Source organism: Colletes gigas, unplaced genomic scaffold, assembly GCF_013123115.1.
Source record: "Colletes gigas isolate AHSC1104 unplaced genomic scaffold, ASM1312311v1 Colletes_gigas_Sc00002, whole genome shotgun sequence".
Lineage (NCBI taxonomy): Eukaryota > Metazoa > Arthropoda > Insecta > Hymenoptera > Colletidae > Colletes > Colletes gigas.
In genome coordinates, this window is record NW_025106631.1 from 6750226 (window position 1) to 6765400 (window position 15175).

Sequence of the window (15175 nt, forward strand, 5' to 3'; positions counted from 1 at the left end):
ACGTTGTTGTAACGGATATTCGTTTATCTTCATGCTTTGCTGCTTTAGCGACGTTACGAGCCCGGGTCCAGGTCTGAGACGGGTACAAAGCCGAGGTTTGCAGGTTTTACTAGAATTTGTTGATCACGAATGAACTCCGGAGCAGAACTACATGGAACTGTTTAGGCGGATGAACGTTGTGAATGAACTCGTAGCGAAACTGTGGGGAGTCAATAAGGGGGTTGGTATTCGTGGATGAACTCGCAGTAGAACTACGGGGAGTCATTAAGGAGTTTGGGTTCTCGTGGACAGACACGAGGAGCCATTCAGGGCTGTATACAAGGTTTTACAATTTAATTTCTCCTATCGACTAACTTTGCCTTAGCTAACGACTTATATTTCATTTTTAACGACGGATACGACGAACGAAAAAATCTTGGAAAGTCTCAGAATTTAACGTAAATAAATCCTCAATGATTCAAGGCGATAATCTTCTTCGTCTAGTGTTAATTAGAAATTGTACTCTTTCATCCGTAACCCACGTTTCCAATCTTTGATGAAAAACGTGCCAGCAGGAAAGAGTATAAAGTTCGTTAGTTTTCGCGCGCGTGGAAACAATCGCCAAGAGCTTACGACGCCCACGAGATCGGATTATTAGTTTAAAAGCGTTGCTTCGTTCGAACGCCCCGACGAATATTCCCCACGTTTATTGCGTAATCGAACATCTCGATAGTTTCTGTTATCCAACTCTCGAAGATTCTACATGTTGCAACAGTTTGTCGCGAACGGGGTATAGTTGAGAATAAGAGCGGAGAAATAAAATTGGTTTCGAGGAGCTTCGCGCCGGTCGACGGGGGGCTGAAAATATTCAGCGAAATCCGAGAATCGGTGCGATAAAAAGGAACGCGTCGCACAATGGAAGTTCATTCTGGCTGGAGGGTATAATTCGGAGTTTCCGTGACGATGCGGCTCTCTCCGCTGTCGTCGTTAATGGCCGGCTGTGGAACTTCCCCTGGAGTATCAGCGCGTGAGTGGATCCGTCGCTATTGTCTGGCCGCGGATGCTACGATGGATGAAACTGTATCGCGTATAATTTCCTGTAATGGAACGAAACTGGTAGGGATAGTTCTCCTGGAATGGACTGAAAGTGCGAGAAGAAACGATCGTGGGGAGGATCTAGGGGGTTGTTTCGAGCCTAAACTGAACGTCGATGTAAATGGTGCACACAGGTTCGACGTGTGGGGGAGTTACGTCATTTTTGGGGGTGGGAAAAATTTTCATAAGAGATTCTAGACCCCAAAATAAGACGAAAACCAAGGATTTATTGATTGAGCCTTCGTTAAAAAGTTATAGAATTTTTTTCTCGAAAGTACGTAGGAATTCGGGGGTATGTTTATTCACCAAGAATGATTGTAATTGACCCTCGCAACCGAAAATAATTTTTCCAGAACGATTTGAAATTTTTTTTCCGCCGAAAAATTTGACCACCTTCCTGAATTTTTTTCTTGAAAATGCGTAGGATTTCGGGGGTATGTGTATTCACCAAGAATGATTGTCATTGACCCCTGCAACCGAAAATAATTTTTCCAGAACGATTTGAAATTTTTTTTTTCGCCGAAAAATTTGACCACATTCCTGAATTTTTTTCTCGAAAATGCGTAGGATTTCGGGGGTATGTGTATTCACCAAGAATGATTATAATTGACCCCCGCAATCAAAAATAATTTTTCCAGAACGATTCGATATTTTTTAATTTTCTCCACTTTGTCCACCTTCCTGAATGTTTTTTCGAAAGTATGAAGGATTTCAGGGGTATGTGAATTCATTAAAAATAATTGTAATTAACCCCCTTAGTTAAAAATAAATTTTTTAGAACGATTTGAAATTTTTTTTTTTCGCCGAAATTTAGGCACCTACCCCCTGTCCATTTTTCTCAAAAATTCGATGTTAAAAAAAGAAAGGTTCTTTAACACTTTTTTGTAGGTATCCATAAGCCCTACTTCCGTACTAAATTTCATTGAGATCCATTGACTATTGTAGGAGTTATGACCGTTTGAAAATTGGGCCAGTTTTAGTGGGTTTTTCTAATTTTACGGGGTTAAGGGTCAACTTTTCGAATAATTTTGGAATTTCTACATATTCTTCACTAAAATACGCGTTGTTTGCCGGTTGAAACATTAAAATCCTCCAATCCGTTCAGAAGTTATGATGTTTTAAAGATACGCATGTAATTTCAGTGAAACATATCAACGGTATGGTCAGACATGAAATTTTCAGTAATGAATTTTTTTCTCGAAACTGCGTAGGATTTCGGGGGTATGTATATTCACCAAAAATGCTTGCAATTGACCCCTGCAACCAAAAATAATTTTTTCAGAATGATTGGGAATTTTTTAATAACTTTTTAACGAAGCCTCGATCAACAAATTGATGTTCTTGATTTTCGTCTTATGTTGGCCTCTAGAATCGCTCCTTATATATGTGAAACATATTTTTGTAAATTATTGCTTCATTGGTATTAAATATATTACTCTAACTTGGTTTGCCATCATCACAAATAAATCTTGAAGTATAAGTAGAGATAGTTAAATTGTGCATGGACCTCTTGAAACGAAATGTAAAAGATAAGAAAGGAAACGATAGCATAATTTCCAGTAAAGTAACCGTGGTGCTTTGGAAGATCGTAATGGCTGAAACTGCGACGGGTTAAATCGCGTCTGCGTTTAAAATTGAACGTCGACCCGGTGCAACGCGTGAAATTAATCTCTTCGTTCGTTGCCGTTTACAAAATGGTGCAGTTCGGGGTTAAAGATGGCACGGAAAGGGTCGATGGTGGAACAAAGGGCTCAATTACTCCCGGGGCGCGAGGTTCTGGATAAACTTCAGCATGTAGCAAAAATAGAATGGCCACGATACTTGGGGGTGTCTTCTTAATGAGGCTTAATGAGGATCCATATACAGCGAATAGTTGAAACGTAGTTCTTTGCCGTATTGCCTCGTCCGGTGTTTCGTATTCGAAAACTATAAAATCATATAAACGATCGAACTAGTTCGACCTGCACGCGAAACCTAACCGATGCTCGTCACTATTTACATGTGCCTCCGTGGTCCACTTAAATAGTTTCGAAAACAAAGTGAGTGGTCTCCCTGGTGACTGGTAGCAACCTCCAACCGACTAGTAATCATTATTTAAAGCAAGTAATTTATGTATTGTCTTTTACAAAAAAACTCTACTTTATAGTCGAGATAAAATCTTTATTTTAACAATATTATTCTTCCCTTCTTAATCTTCCACGATTAAAATGGCAAGAAAGTGATATATAAAATGCTTCAACGTATACATTCCTATGTTTAGAATTATTTTGTTTACGGGTTTGTGTCTTTTAACACACGTTTTATACTTCGCTATCAATCAATATTTGCTTATCTAACTTTTTACATCGTGATACGCTTTCGCCGTGTAAAGGGAGTCCGCAGGTGTATACAAAGGTTCTTTTAAAACGTGATCGTTACACTTCACGCGATTGCTTTATCGAACTAGGGGATATCTGATTTTAAGTTAACCGAACAGTACGCGAGGTGGCAACGAGAATGGAAAAGGACCGAAACGAGGGACGTGGAAACGAGTGGCGGCACGTGATGAAGGATCGCGTCATTTACGAAGGGCGTTAATGAGGCGTTAATGCCTCGAGCGTCACTCCCGGCCGCGTGGAAGACTTTCTTCTGTGGAAATAATCACGTGACGTCACGGGAAGGCGTATTCGAAACGGCTTGCACACACTGCGATTCCGTGCAAAGAAAGAAACTGGCTCCCGTTGTTCCGCTCGTCGGCGGTACTCGGTCGTGTCACTTTTCAAAAACTCCGGGCAAACCGGTGAAAAGATTTAAATCGGGGTCGCTATCGAAGGGTGGCGTACCGGAATATGCGATACTGGGGGTATTTATAGCGCCAGTCACGAACGAAAATGTCTAGCCTCGCGGACAGTCGCCAAAAACGGCACCCCCCCCCCGGCTCGCGAGAAAGAATTTCACCCCGCGTGGATGAAACCGAGCCCTCCGCGCCGCTGGTTCTGTTCATTCAGCGTGTGACGACGGGTCGTTGATACATTTGCGATTATAAATAGGCTTTCACCAGGCTTTTTCGATCAAAGCACATCCAACAACGACCTATAAAAATTCGACAAAATAAAATTGTAATTTTAATATGAAACAATTGAACGAAATTTTAATTTTTGATTGCATTGGAAATGTAATGATTATTAGATCAGTTTCGAACTTGAAACGACACAAGGAAACGATTTTGCCCCGCGTAGATGAAACGTAGTCGTCTGGCGCCACTGTTTTTGTTTATTCTATTATATTATATATTATTTTGTTTATTTATTGATATTGGGAAATCGTTCGATTAATATATACATATATATATAGTAACTGACGGGTCGGTCGAGCGCTTGTGAGAGCGCGAGCCCCCTGGTGGCGAGCATGGGAGGCAACGCCACAAGCATTGCCCAAAATACCTATTATTTAAATGAACACTATAACATTTACAATTTTGGCAATTTTTTCTAAGTTTTGTTTACGATGTACAAGCCCCCATCACGAAGTTCGTGTAATTTTTCTGAATGATCGCGAATTTTAGAGATCTCGATATTTTGATTTTGCTATCTCGAAAGTGATTGTTCAAACATTCTGACTTCTAACACTAAAACAATGTGGCAACGACTGAACGTGTTCACGTGAGTCGTACGCTTACCAGATCTATGCACAATCCTCGTAATTATATTGTAATTGCTGTTGATCACGTTACCGCGACGCGTGCAAGCGCGACCTCGACGCCACATATCGAGACGCAACGAATAATGGAAATATCTATTTATTTAAAGACAAACTATCATTTCGTAACGATTCTTAAAATAAACCCTAGACGTGATCCGTACGTTGGACATTTCAACCTCGTTTAATAGTAAAAAACTTGAGGTGGTTGGTGGAACATGTGACAACCCGAGGTACAGTACTATAAACGTAATACGAATTGATTCTGAATACCCTAAATGTGCGTGGGGCTCCGAATGAGGTCATGTTTGTACTCATTTTCATCGGGAGAACCTCGCTAATCTATTAATTAAACTCTCAATGAAGTACACTGAGGTAAGTGCACCTAATTTCGACAGTGGCCCAATTATGATTACGTTTGCCATATTTTGTAATAAATTATAATCTTGTCAAGTACTGGAATAATCTATGTATCGTGGAAACTATGATTTAGAAGCAAATGTTCCGACTAGATCCTGATAAATAATAATGAACTTATTAACCTCGAAATTTACATTAGGGATTGTTTCTTATCAAAGTATATAATCGTCAATATTTTAAATTCTAGATTGCAACTTGAATATCGTCTTTCTGTTTTAATTATTCTGGCCACTTTTCCGTGATAGAAGTTATTATCACAATTTTAGAAAACAGTAGTATTGACTTTTGTCTCATATATATGTTTTATTTTACATATTGTTTGTAATGCATACGTTTTGCATATTTACGTTAAATATCATGTGCACGAATATGTTGCATATCAGAACGACATTAAAGAAAATTTAAATACACGCCTATTATGGACTATAACGTAGAATTCGTGTTCGCTGTGCATAAATTAATATTAACTGATGAAAGTAAACAATTCACTACATCAAACTGGAATAAAAATATTATTAATCGTTCCCTTGATACTACATTTGTTTTATTAAATTATGCAAAGGGTCGAGTTATGTAATCTAATTACAAAAACGTAATATAATTCTCATATCATAAACTACACTCTTATTAATAAATAATTTACTTGGGTGTAAAATGAGTGTATCTTCACGAATTATTAGACCAGTCTTTCCTTTTCTCTTTTACGAGACAACGTCTAATTTTTCTAATTTTTGCATTATATGTATAGAAAGTTGTGTTTTGAAGTTTATTCATAAGATATCCCTTTATGTCTCATATTGTTTCTTAAAGCATTGAATTCTGAAAACCGGTACAAAAATATTCAATACTTTTACTCTAAATGTGCATTAATACTTTAATAGTATCAGTAAATTAGTAATTTTCATCGGATAGAAATTTTCTTTCACGTCGATTATAAAAAATGACATTATGCAAACACCCTGTATACAAGTTTAAATTAATTTTCAATTAAATCAACAATTTATGATCCAGTTTTCTCCCAAATCAGTTGTATGGTCAATAGGAAGTGCTGGAACTACTTTGGGTATGTAGCGTCAAAGTAAATGTCGAAATAAACATGGAAGACAGCAAAAATTATAGTAGCTGGTATGGTCGTTGGATAGGGGATGAAATGCCCTTTAAAACGAGCGTTCGAACCAGTCGATAGCTTTATTAGTTCCGGAGATATGGCGATTTTAATTTCAAGTCGATGCGGTGGCTAGTTTCGGAGATACGAGGGTCCGAAGCGTTTGTTTACGTTTCATTGTCATCAATGAACACGCGCGCGTGAAAATAGTAAACAGTGCGTAGTAAATTCTTGGAAATACTACGTCTTCCTGGTCACGTGACCGTCTCGACTCACGCGCGACAAGGAGGTCCAACGCGACGCGTCAGACGGAGACAGAGATAGTCAAATTAAGAAAAATACCCTTTCACATAAATTGCGATATCTCGAAAACGGTAAGTCGGATCGTCAAAAACCAAAAACCATTTCAAAGAGGAAGCTCTACCGCCGCTAACAATGTCTTAATAATGGTGAAAACACTAGTAGTTTTGGAACTGCACGCGTCTAAAGTTTTAGTATTTTTAATACGCGTTAATAGCCTTATCTAACCCGGGGAAGCGAAAGACAGCGAGATTTTAAAAATCACCCTTTACATAAATTACGATATCTCGAGAACGGAAAGTCGGATCGACAAAAACAAAAAATCAGTTTAAAGGGGAGAGTTTGCCGCTTTTATGCAAATAGCGTGAGTAGTTTCGGAACTGCGGGCGTGTAAAGTTTGACTATTTTTAATACGCGTTGTTAGACTGTTCTGAGACAGTGGAAGCTGAAGATTCTCTTCTTTCATCTTTGCTATATATTTCCTATTTACATTTGAAGCTAACCAGAATTTGGTATCAAATTTTGTCCAGTTCTTTGCAAAAAAATATAAATCATTCAACCGGTCAGATGAACGATCATATCTTTCTATTTTTCTCAGAAAATAAACAATTAGAGTAGAAGTGAATATTGTAAAATTCATTGCAAGTTCGCTATGAGAAAAGCCGTGAAGTTAAATGGCGCTAAAATAATAAAATAAATGAAATTTTAAAAACGGTCGTTTGACCGGTCGTGGTAGGTTTAGTGTTGATATAGAGGATGAGAAAACCATAGGGAGAAACGCGATTTTCATCGTTATTATACAACTTTTCTGCTTTTTTAGTAGAAATATCTCACTGTACGACGATTGAAATCGCCAGGTAAGCTTTGTGTGGCGTGCGACGCGCCATAAAAGCGATGCAAACGGAGACTCGTAGGGGAGGCGGACCCTTCGTCGGCGACCTTCTCCAAGGGCGGGCATGCACACGCAGAAAATAATGTAACGAGGGTGGAACGTCGCTTAGGGTCGACCGGTTCTGACGTGCCCATAATCTCGACCGCAGGAAATCGATAACGGAGTCATCAACAGGAGACGGGAGTCGGACATTTCGCGTTTCGTTTCCTATTTCCGCGGAGGACAATGCACCCCCAGCCGTTGCGGAATCGAAATTCTCGATACGCGGCCGGGATTTGAATTGCAGCCGCGACTGCACCGGCCAGACGTTATTCCGTTTTATCGATTTTACCGCTGTCACTGACAGCGATGACAAAGCCAATAACGATATAATGTCTCATTCGGTTCAATTTACCGAGCGATTTCCTTCTCTAATTTATATCAGAGGCGAGGTAGACGAGTGGACCTTTCACCCGATGCATTTTTTCGGCCCATTTTTCTGGGCCTCTAGGGCCCCATTACCATTTTCGTGTCACTAGCAACGTTACCAACAGATTTATTTGTGTATTGACAGACACATAAAAATCCATATAACATTAGCTTTAATGTCACGGAAATTTCACGTAACTAATTTAAAAAAGACTTTCTTGTATTTTTCAAACCAGAGTCGAATCATTTTTTTGTGTTATTTCCTGCCTCAGTATAGATAAATAAGGAAGATAAGTGAACGCTCGTACGGCTGTCATTAGTTTCCCGAATGGTGATCGTTGGGTCTTTTTAGACTCGTACCTTACATTGCGCAATATTTATATATTTAGACTTCTAACCTATATCAATGTAGAATACACAATGATTCTAATTTTGTCCTAAATAAAATATTTATAATAAATTTTATTAGACCATTGCTCTTAAAATATCAATGAAATATAAATAGTTACAGAGTGTATAATAAATACCAGGAACATCAATGTTTTAGAAAATAAAGGAAAACAATGAATGAAAAGTAAGTGCTATCTGGATCTAAAAAGACCCATCACCACAAATTGTTGACCAGTGTAATCGTTAACGCGAATTATTTTATTTTAAATATTAAGAAGAAACAATGATACTTTGAAAATAATTTCAAGTTAAAATTAAAAAGATGTTAATCGTTTATCGACAGCTTCGGGCAGAAATAGTGTTGAAGGCTCGAGGTAACGGCGGTTCTCGTAAATGCTTCTCGCTAGAAAATTCACTTTAAATTTCAAACTACTGGGCTCGCCAAGTAGACGATGCCTTGATAGACCCCGGAACGACAAAAGTTTAGAGGCAAACAGGAAACTTGTATACGTACACTGCTCTGAATCTCGATCCGCCGTAGTTGCTTTCGCTTTGCAACGAAGTACGAAAAGCAGGCGTTATTAATGGGACATTGTGATTGGTTAAACGCCGGTGAAACCTAGGCTGAATCTCTGGTGGCTTCCATGCCCGCGGTTCACGCTTCGTCGTGCCACGGCATATTTTGTTTCTTACTCTCGCGGGGAATCCCCGGGAGAATCGCGTGTTGCACGATCTAGGTCTAGTGGCCATTTAATTTGGAAAACTGAATCCTGTGCGTCCTGGCACTGCCTCGCCTCTTCGATCGCTTATTTTTCAACCGTTGCGTGAACAGACGGGTGCACGGGTTTGCTTTGACGTATTTTTACGATTGTTGACTGCACGTTACCACCCTGGATCCGTGTTCTATAAACCAATGTTGTTTATTAAGATTCGAATTCGATAGAAAATCTCTGGACGTATTTAAAAATGAAACTGGCAAAGAAGTTGGGGAAGTTGTAGTAAGGTTAGAAGATAAGAACGTTGTTTACAAGAAAAAGTTTACAGTAATAATCGAAATCGAAGTCAAATTGATTCTTAAAGGGGTATTGTGGCCTAAAAGCCTTTTCAGTGAATTTTTTTACAAAAAAAACGTATACGTATACATTCATCACCATTTTATGTTTGTATACAACAAAAAAATGGTTCGACAGTGTGTAGGATGAGTATGACTATCGTACGAACCACGACAAATAAAAAAGCTGGACAATTAAAAAAATATCGGAGCATCGAAGTGCAAGTATCGATCCTCTCGATTTTTGTTCGTACACAGCATACTAAAAACGTATGAAAAATTCAATATTTTAAAAAATTCATCAAGTCCTTCAGTCAGCCAGAATCATCACGAATACCAGTTCAAAAAATGAGTTTCAAACAGCTGTATCGACGTTAATTGCACGAGTTCGAACAAATCCCGCTAAGAAATGAATTTTGTCAAACTTTTAGGCTAGAATGTCTTTCGAAAAACCGTGCTGAAGTTTAGTTTATTGGTACGTCGAAATGTTAACGATCAGCGTCAGAAATTTAATTGAATGTGACGTTGGGGGTTGCGAGAGAGTAATGATCGGTAGTCGGGGCAGTTTTTCGCGCTGAACTTCCGCGTAGGTTTTTCAGAGGCGGCACAGCTGGCCACGATACTCGTGGGATTTCCACGCCAGTAAGGAGACATGTGTGGCGAACGTGGCGAGGCGTGGAATGCACGCTTAGGCCTTTACAGCCTGTGGTCTTTCAAGACTAGGGTCATCTATAACCCCGGCCATAGGTCGTCGATCGTTATCGACCTGTCAGTGTTGAATTTTTTAGCGAAAGTGCCGGGTTCACTGACCGGGAGCCCCGAAGCTCCCGCCGAGATTCCTCAGTTTGCCTTGCACCGATAGAGCTTAGCAATCCTTGGTTCCTCCAGGACGAAGATCCTCGTCCTATCGAGGAAACGCTACGAACCAAGATGGTTCATGAAACGTCAGATGGCCTGGAAGAGAAGTCGTGCAAATTGTTACTGCTTTACATGAATCATCCTATTGATTCTCGAAATTGTGTTCTATTCCGCACGGAAATGTCTTCCAGGTAGAGCTGCGTGGGCATCCGAAATGTCAGGCTCGCGTCGATTCGACAAAAGAAAAGGTTATATGACGAAAGTTAAGAAAATGCTTCCCTCGATAAACCGACTACTCGATCTAAACAAATTTCCTTTTCGACGTTGTCCATCGTGGTTTGTATTGTAACATTTGTATGTTATATATGTATATAATATTGTACCATTGCAAGGCATTTATTAGACAAAAATTAAGAGATAAAGTAACCGTTTAGAAATTCAAGACTTAAGTAAGACCTTTACCTACAACGATACCCCTAAAAATGACGACACTAGATAAAGCATTTCTTAGTATGGCTTTGACTATGATCAAAGGCCCTTAGCTGCTCATATTTCTGTCAATTCACTTGTTCCGGGAAACCTGTGAACTTTGACACCTACTGGAGTTTACAACCTCGCTATATCGTGGCCCGTACTATACTTAATGAATTTTTAACATCCTCCTCTCGTCTCCTATCGTGGTTCGCATTATAATGTTTGTACAACGCGAGCCTCGACCAAAGAGACTCTCCTACGCGTTCAGCCAAATCGCTGACCAGTTTCACAATATTTCGATAAACGTTTTTTGACTACGTTGCACCGAGCACTAGCCACTCGTACAACGAACTATGTACTACTTGTATCGCTATCGAGTTCTCGAGGGTCCTTTAGACACTCGAGCTTCGGATTCTTTCCAAGGCATCGGACGCGTGCCGAGTTCATGAATTCTCGTGCAAACATTTCGAGTCAACACTTGCCGTCCTAGATGCAAGAGCAGCAGATAGTCGTCTCGAGTGTTCGTTTTCGAAGCGAATAAGAACGAACGAGGTGGGGTGGTTGGGGAGTCCTTCGTCATTTGCATCGTACGAGCTTTTTCGGATGAAAGGACCGCGTCTACTCGAAAGACCGAACGTGGAAGAAGCCAGCGGTGAAAAAAGGAGGAAAGCATTGTCTCGCACGGATGCCCGTCCGAGCGTTATGGATTGGAAACTATCCGCGATGCTGGCAAAGGGAGACAAAGGGAACGAGGGAGAAGGTAGCCGCGGCGTCGCAGAAACAGTCTTTGTTGCTACGACGGATTGGAAAATCTCTGCCGTGGGTGCCCCGTAAATGTTTCGCGGGAAACTTCTGATCCGCGCGGGACAAATGCTTGACGTATGATTTCTCCTGCGCTGAACGACTCCGGGGGGATAGGATTTCGCGACTGCTTCCTGCGGGAAATGCTTTCATCCTCTTCGACTCGATGTCGTTCTTTGGTTCTTTGACGCTCGCGGAGAGGCGTTTTCGAGAATCGATATGACGTTTCAACCGGAAGAAATCGTTGCTCGTGCACAACGAGCGAAACTTTGATGACAATACCATCATTTTAAATTCATTTACTCCGTAAATATGTGGTATTAGGTGTACAACTTTGCTTCTGTCGTGGTTCAATAGCTGGCTTTGGTAAGTGATGGTCGAAATATATAGATCATAAGTGTCGTTCAATTAACTTGGGCATCTGTCAACATACCCCTGTAGAAACATTTGTGTCTGCATCATAAAGTTATTCTCGATTGAAAATGTCAGTTTTAATTTTCTGCTTCGATATGAAGGAATCTACGACTGAGGCTCAAAGTTTTAAAAAATGCAGTTGTGACCTCTCAGTTACAGTGACTGGCCTAATAAAATTAATGTTTCTAATGAAAAAAGATCCCACTATTGGATTTTTTCTTAAGATTTATGGCACACCAAAGGTTCTAGTACACTTGAAAGTATCGTTTCAGATTGTCAAAGTACTGAAGAGTTCGTAACTCTCGTGTCAGATCCGAACTTGTAAAAAACAAGTATCATTTGGAGTTCGATTCCTTTTGATACCTAAAGGATCATAATATGTGCCTGCGATATTATGATTCTTCGCGGCAAGTGATCGATAACCCTTGACCGTGCTCTCCAGCCCTTAGATACGAACGCACGAGTCTCGAATTCACAGACTTTTAGTTCCTCGTTCATCCAGCAAAATCACTGCAAAATAAAAGCATCGAAAGGTATTGGAAACTCGCCAGCTCTCCCCTCGAACATTTTTATTCGCTGTGGCCCTGTTCTCTCCGATGCCAGACTCTGGCTTATAAACTGTTTAACGCAATTACCCTCGACTCGCGGGAACTTTCCCACCAACCCTTATCGATCGCCTAAAAACAGAGAATAAGGTAGCACTTGTCCTTGGAATTTCCATATTTCGACGGCGGCCAAGATGCATCGGGAGCGGCACGAGAACCGCGCATCGTTCAAGTTTTCGGTGTTTCATGGTCAGTTTTCGTTCTATCTCCGATCACCGATAGAAGAAACGTATCGCGATGGGCGAAGATTTTTGTTGTCGACTATTTACATCGATTTGTCACGCACTGGACGGAATAACTTGGACGGTATCGTGCTCGTGGCGCAAATTGGCGAGTCTCTAAATTCCAGAATCATAAATCCCACCGTGACGTATCTTACCCGCTTCGTGGCAGGAATTATGGTAGTCGTTCCTGGCTTGTCGGGGAAAATATTGTCAGACTCGAAAACGAATCGTTTGAAAATCGAATCTACAGTAGTGGAATAATTGCAACAAAAAAATAGAGATAGAGAAATTAATCGTGAATTATCGTCTTCCCGATGAGGGACAGTGCAACCTTCTCTGAACGGGATTCAAAGGATTCAAGCAAGTTAATCAAGTTAACAAGGTTGTGAGCGATTGCTCGTACCCCGGCGTAACGCTTAAACACCTTCGAGTTCTCGAAGGAAACTATATGGAATCGGAGTTGATCTAAGCTTATACAAACTCCTTGCTCGTTGAGGAGAAGATTGGGAAAATGTATATTAGGGAAAAGAAACGAAATGAAACCAAAATTGCTGTATACAGGGTGAGGCATTTTAAACAGGTCACCTGAATAACTCGCTTGTTTTTGAAGATAGGAGAAAATGCATTAGACCAAACTTATTTGGTATCGGGGGGCTCATAATCTGGTATTACCAATTTTTTTGTAGGTGGAGGCGTCAAGGAGATATGAAGGTCAACTTTGTTTTTTTAAATGGAACAGTATATTTTATTACTTACATTCTGATAGAGTGTTTCAAGGCGAATACAATGACCTATTATTAAGGTCATTCAAGGTCACCCAAAGTCAACTGCAATAGAAAATAAATTGTGTCAGAGTACATTTCGAATACTTGTGTATCACGTGTGTGTATTGCGTGACACGGGTCACAAAAGATAAACAAACATTCAATCACATTGTACGCTTATCCGTATCCTCAAACATTATTGGTAATTTTACTACCGACTAGAGCACAGCTTCGTAACATTTATTCAGTCTAAGTGTTTAGTTTTCTAAAATGCGTTACACGATAGCAGAGAAAGTAGAAATGGTTCTTATTTATGGTGAATGTCATAGAATTATGAGGGAAGCGGTACGTGTGTATAGTGAAAGATTTCCCGATCGTAATAATAGACCTTCACTTTCTGTCTTTACAAACATTATAAAAAAGTTCCAAGAAACTGGAACTGTGGATAACAAAACACGTAATCTTGCCAAACGAGCAACTGATGATGGAAACTCGATAAATATTGTAGCAGCTGTAATACAAGATCCACATGTTAGTACAAGACAACTGGAACGCGAAAGTGGCATCAGTCAACGAAGTATTTTACGAATATTACACATTAACAAATTTCATCCGTTCCACATATCACTTCATCAACAATTAACTGAAAATGATTATACAAAACGTTTACAATTTTGTGAATGGGGCTTACAAAAACTACAAGACGATGAAATGTTCTTGAGTAAATTGTTATTTACCGATGAGGCCACATTTACAAACCATGGAGCAATTAACCGTCACAACATGCACTACTGGTCGGTAGATAATCCACGATGGTTGAGAGAAGTCGACAAACAGAGACCTTGGTCTGTAAACGTCTGGTGCGGTCTTCTTCATAATAAAATAATTGGTCCATATTTTATTGATGGCACGCTAAATAGTAGTAAGTACCTGAGAATCTTAGAAGACGTTTTGCCAGAATTGTTAGAAGACACTTCACTGGACATACGACAATCCATGTGGTTCCAGCAAGACGGATGCCCTGCTCATTCAGCACGCAATGTTACAGAATTTCTAAATAGAAAATTTGGAGATTCTTGGGTAGGTCGATCAGGAAGTAACAAATGGCCGGCACGATCCCCAGACCTGACACCTCTCGATTTTTATTTGTGGGGAAAATTAAAGGCAGAAGTGTACCGCGAAAAACCAACTACCAAACTTGACATGCAAGAACGTATAAGAAGAGCTTGCTCTGTAATAGATACAAATGAAATTTGCCAGGCAGTGTCATCAGTATTGCAACGATTTAGACTATGTATCCATGTTCAAGGTCGCCATTTTGAACACTTGTAATAGCAGTATCAAAGTATCCAAGTGTTCGAAGAGTGCTTTGACACAATTTATTTTCTATTGCAGTTGACTTTGGGTGACCTTGAATGACCTTAATAATAGGTCATTGTATTCGCCTTGAAACACTCTATCAGAATGTAAGTAATAAAATATACTGTTCCATTTAAAAAAACAAAGTTGACCTTCATATCTCCTTGACGCCTCCACCTACAAAAAAATTGGTAATACCAGATTATGAGCCCCCCGATACCAAATAAGTTTGGTCTAATGCATTTTCTCCTATCTTCAAAAACAAGCGAGTTATTCAGGTGACCTGTTTAAAATGCCTCACCCTGTATATATTTCATGAAAACAGAAAACCTTAGATTTGGCTGACTTATTGGGTTAC

The 15175-nt window shown here is 39.9% G+C and overlaps 1 protein-coding gene across 1 annotated transcript in view; it reads left to right on the forward strand.

The window, feature by feature from the left end:
• LOC122404298 (chromatin assembly factor 1 subunit A-B-like) overlaps nucleotides 1-15175 on the forward strand; it is a 65693-nt gene that overhangs the window by 16416 nt on the left and 34102 nt on the right. The window lies entirely within an intron of this gene.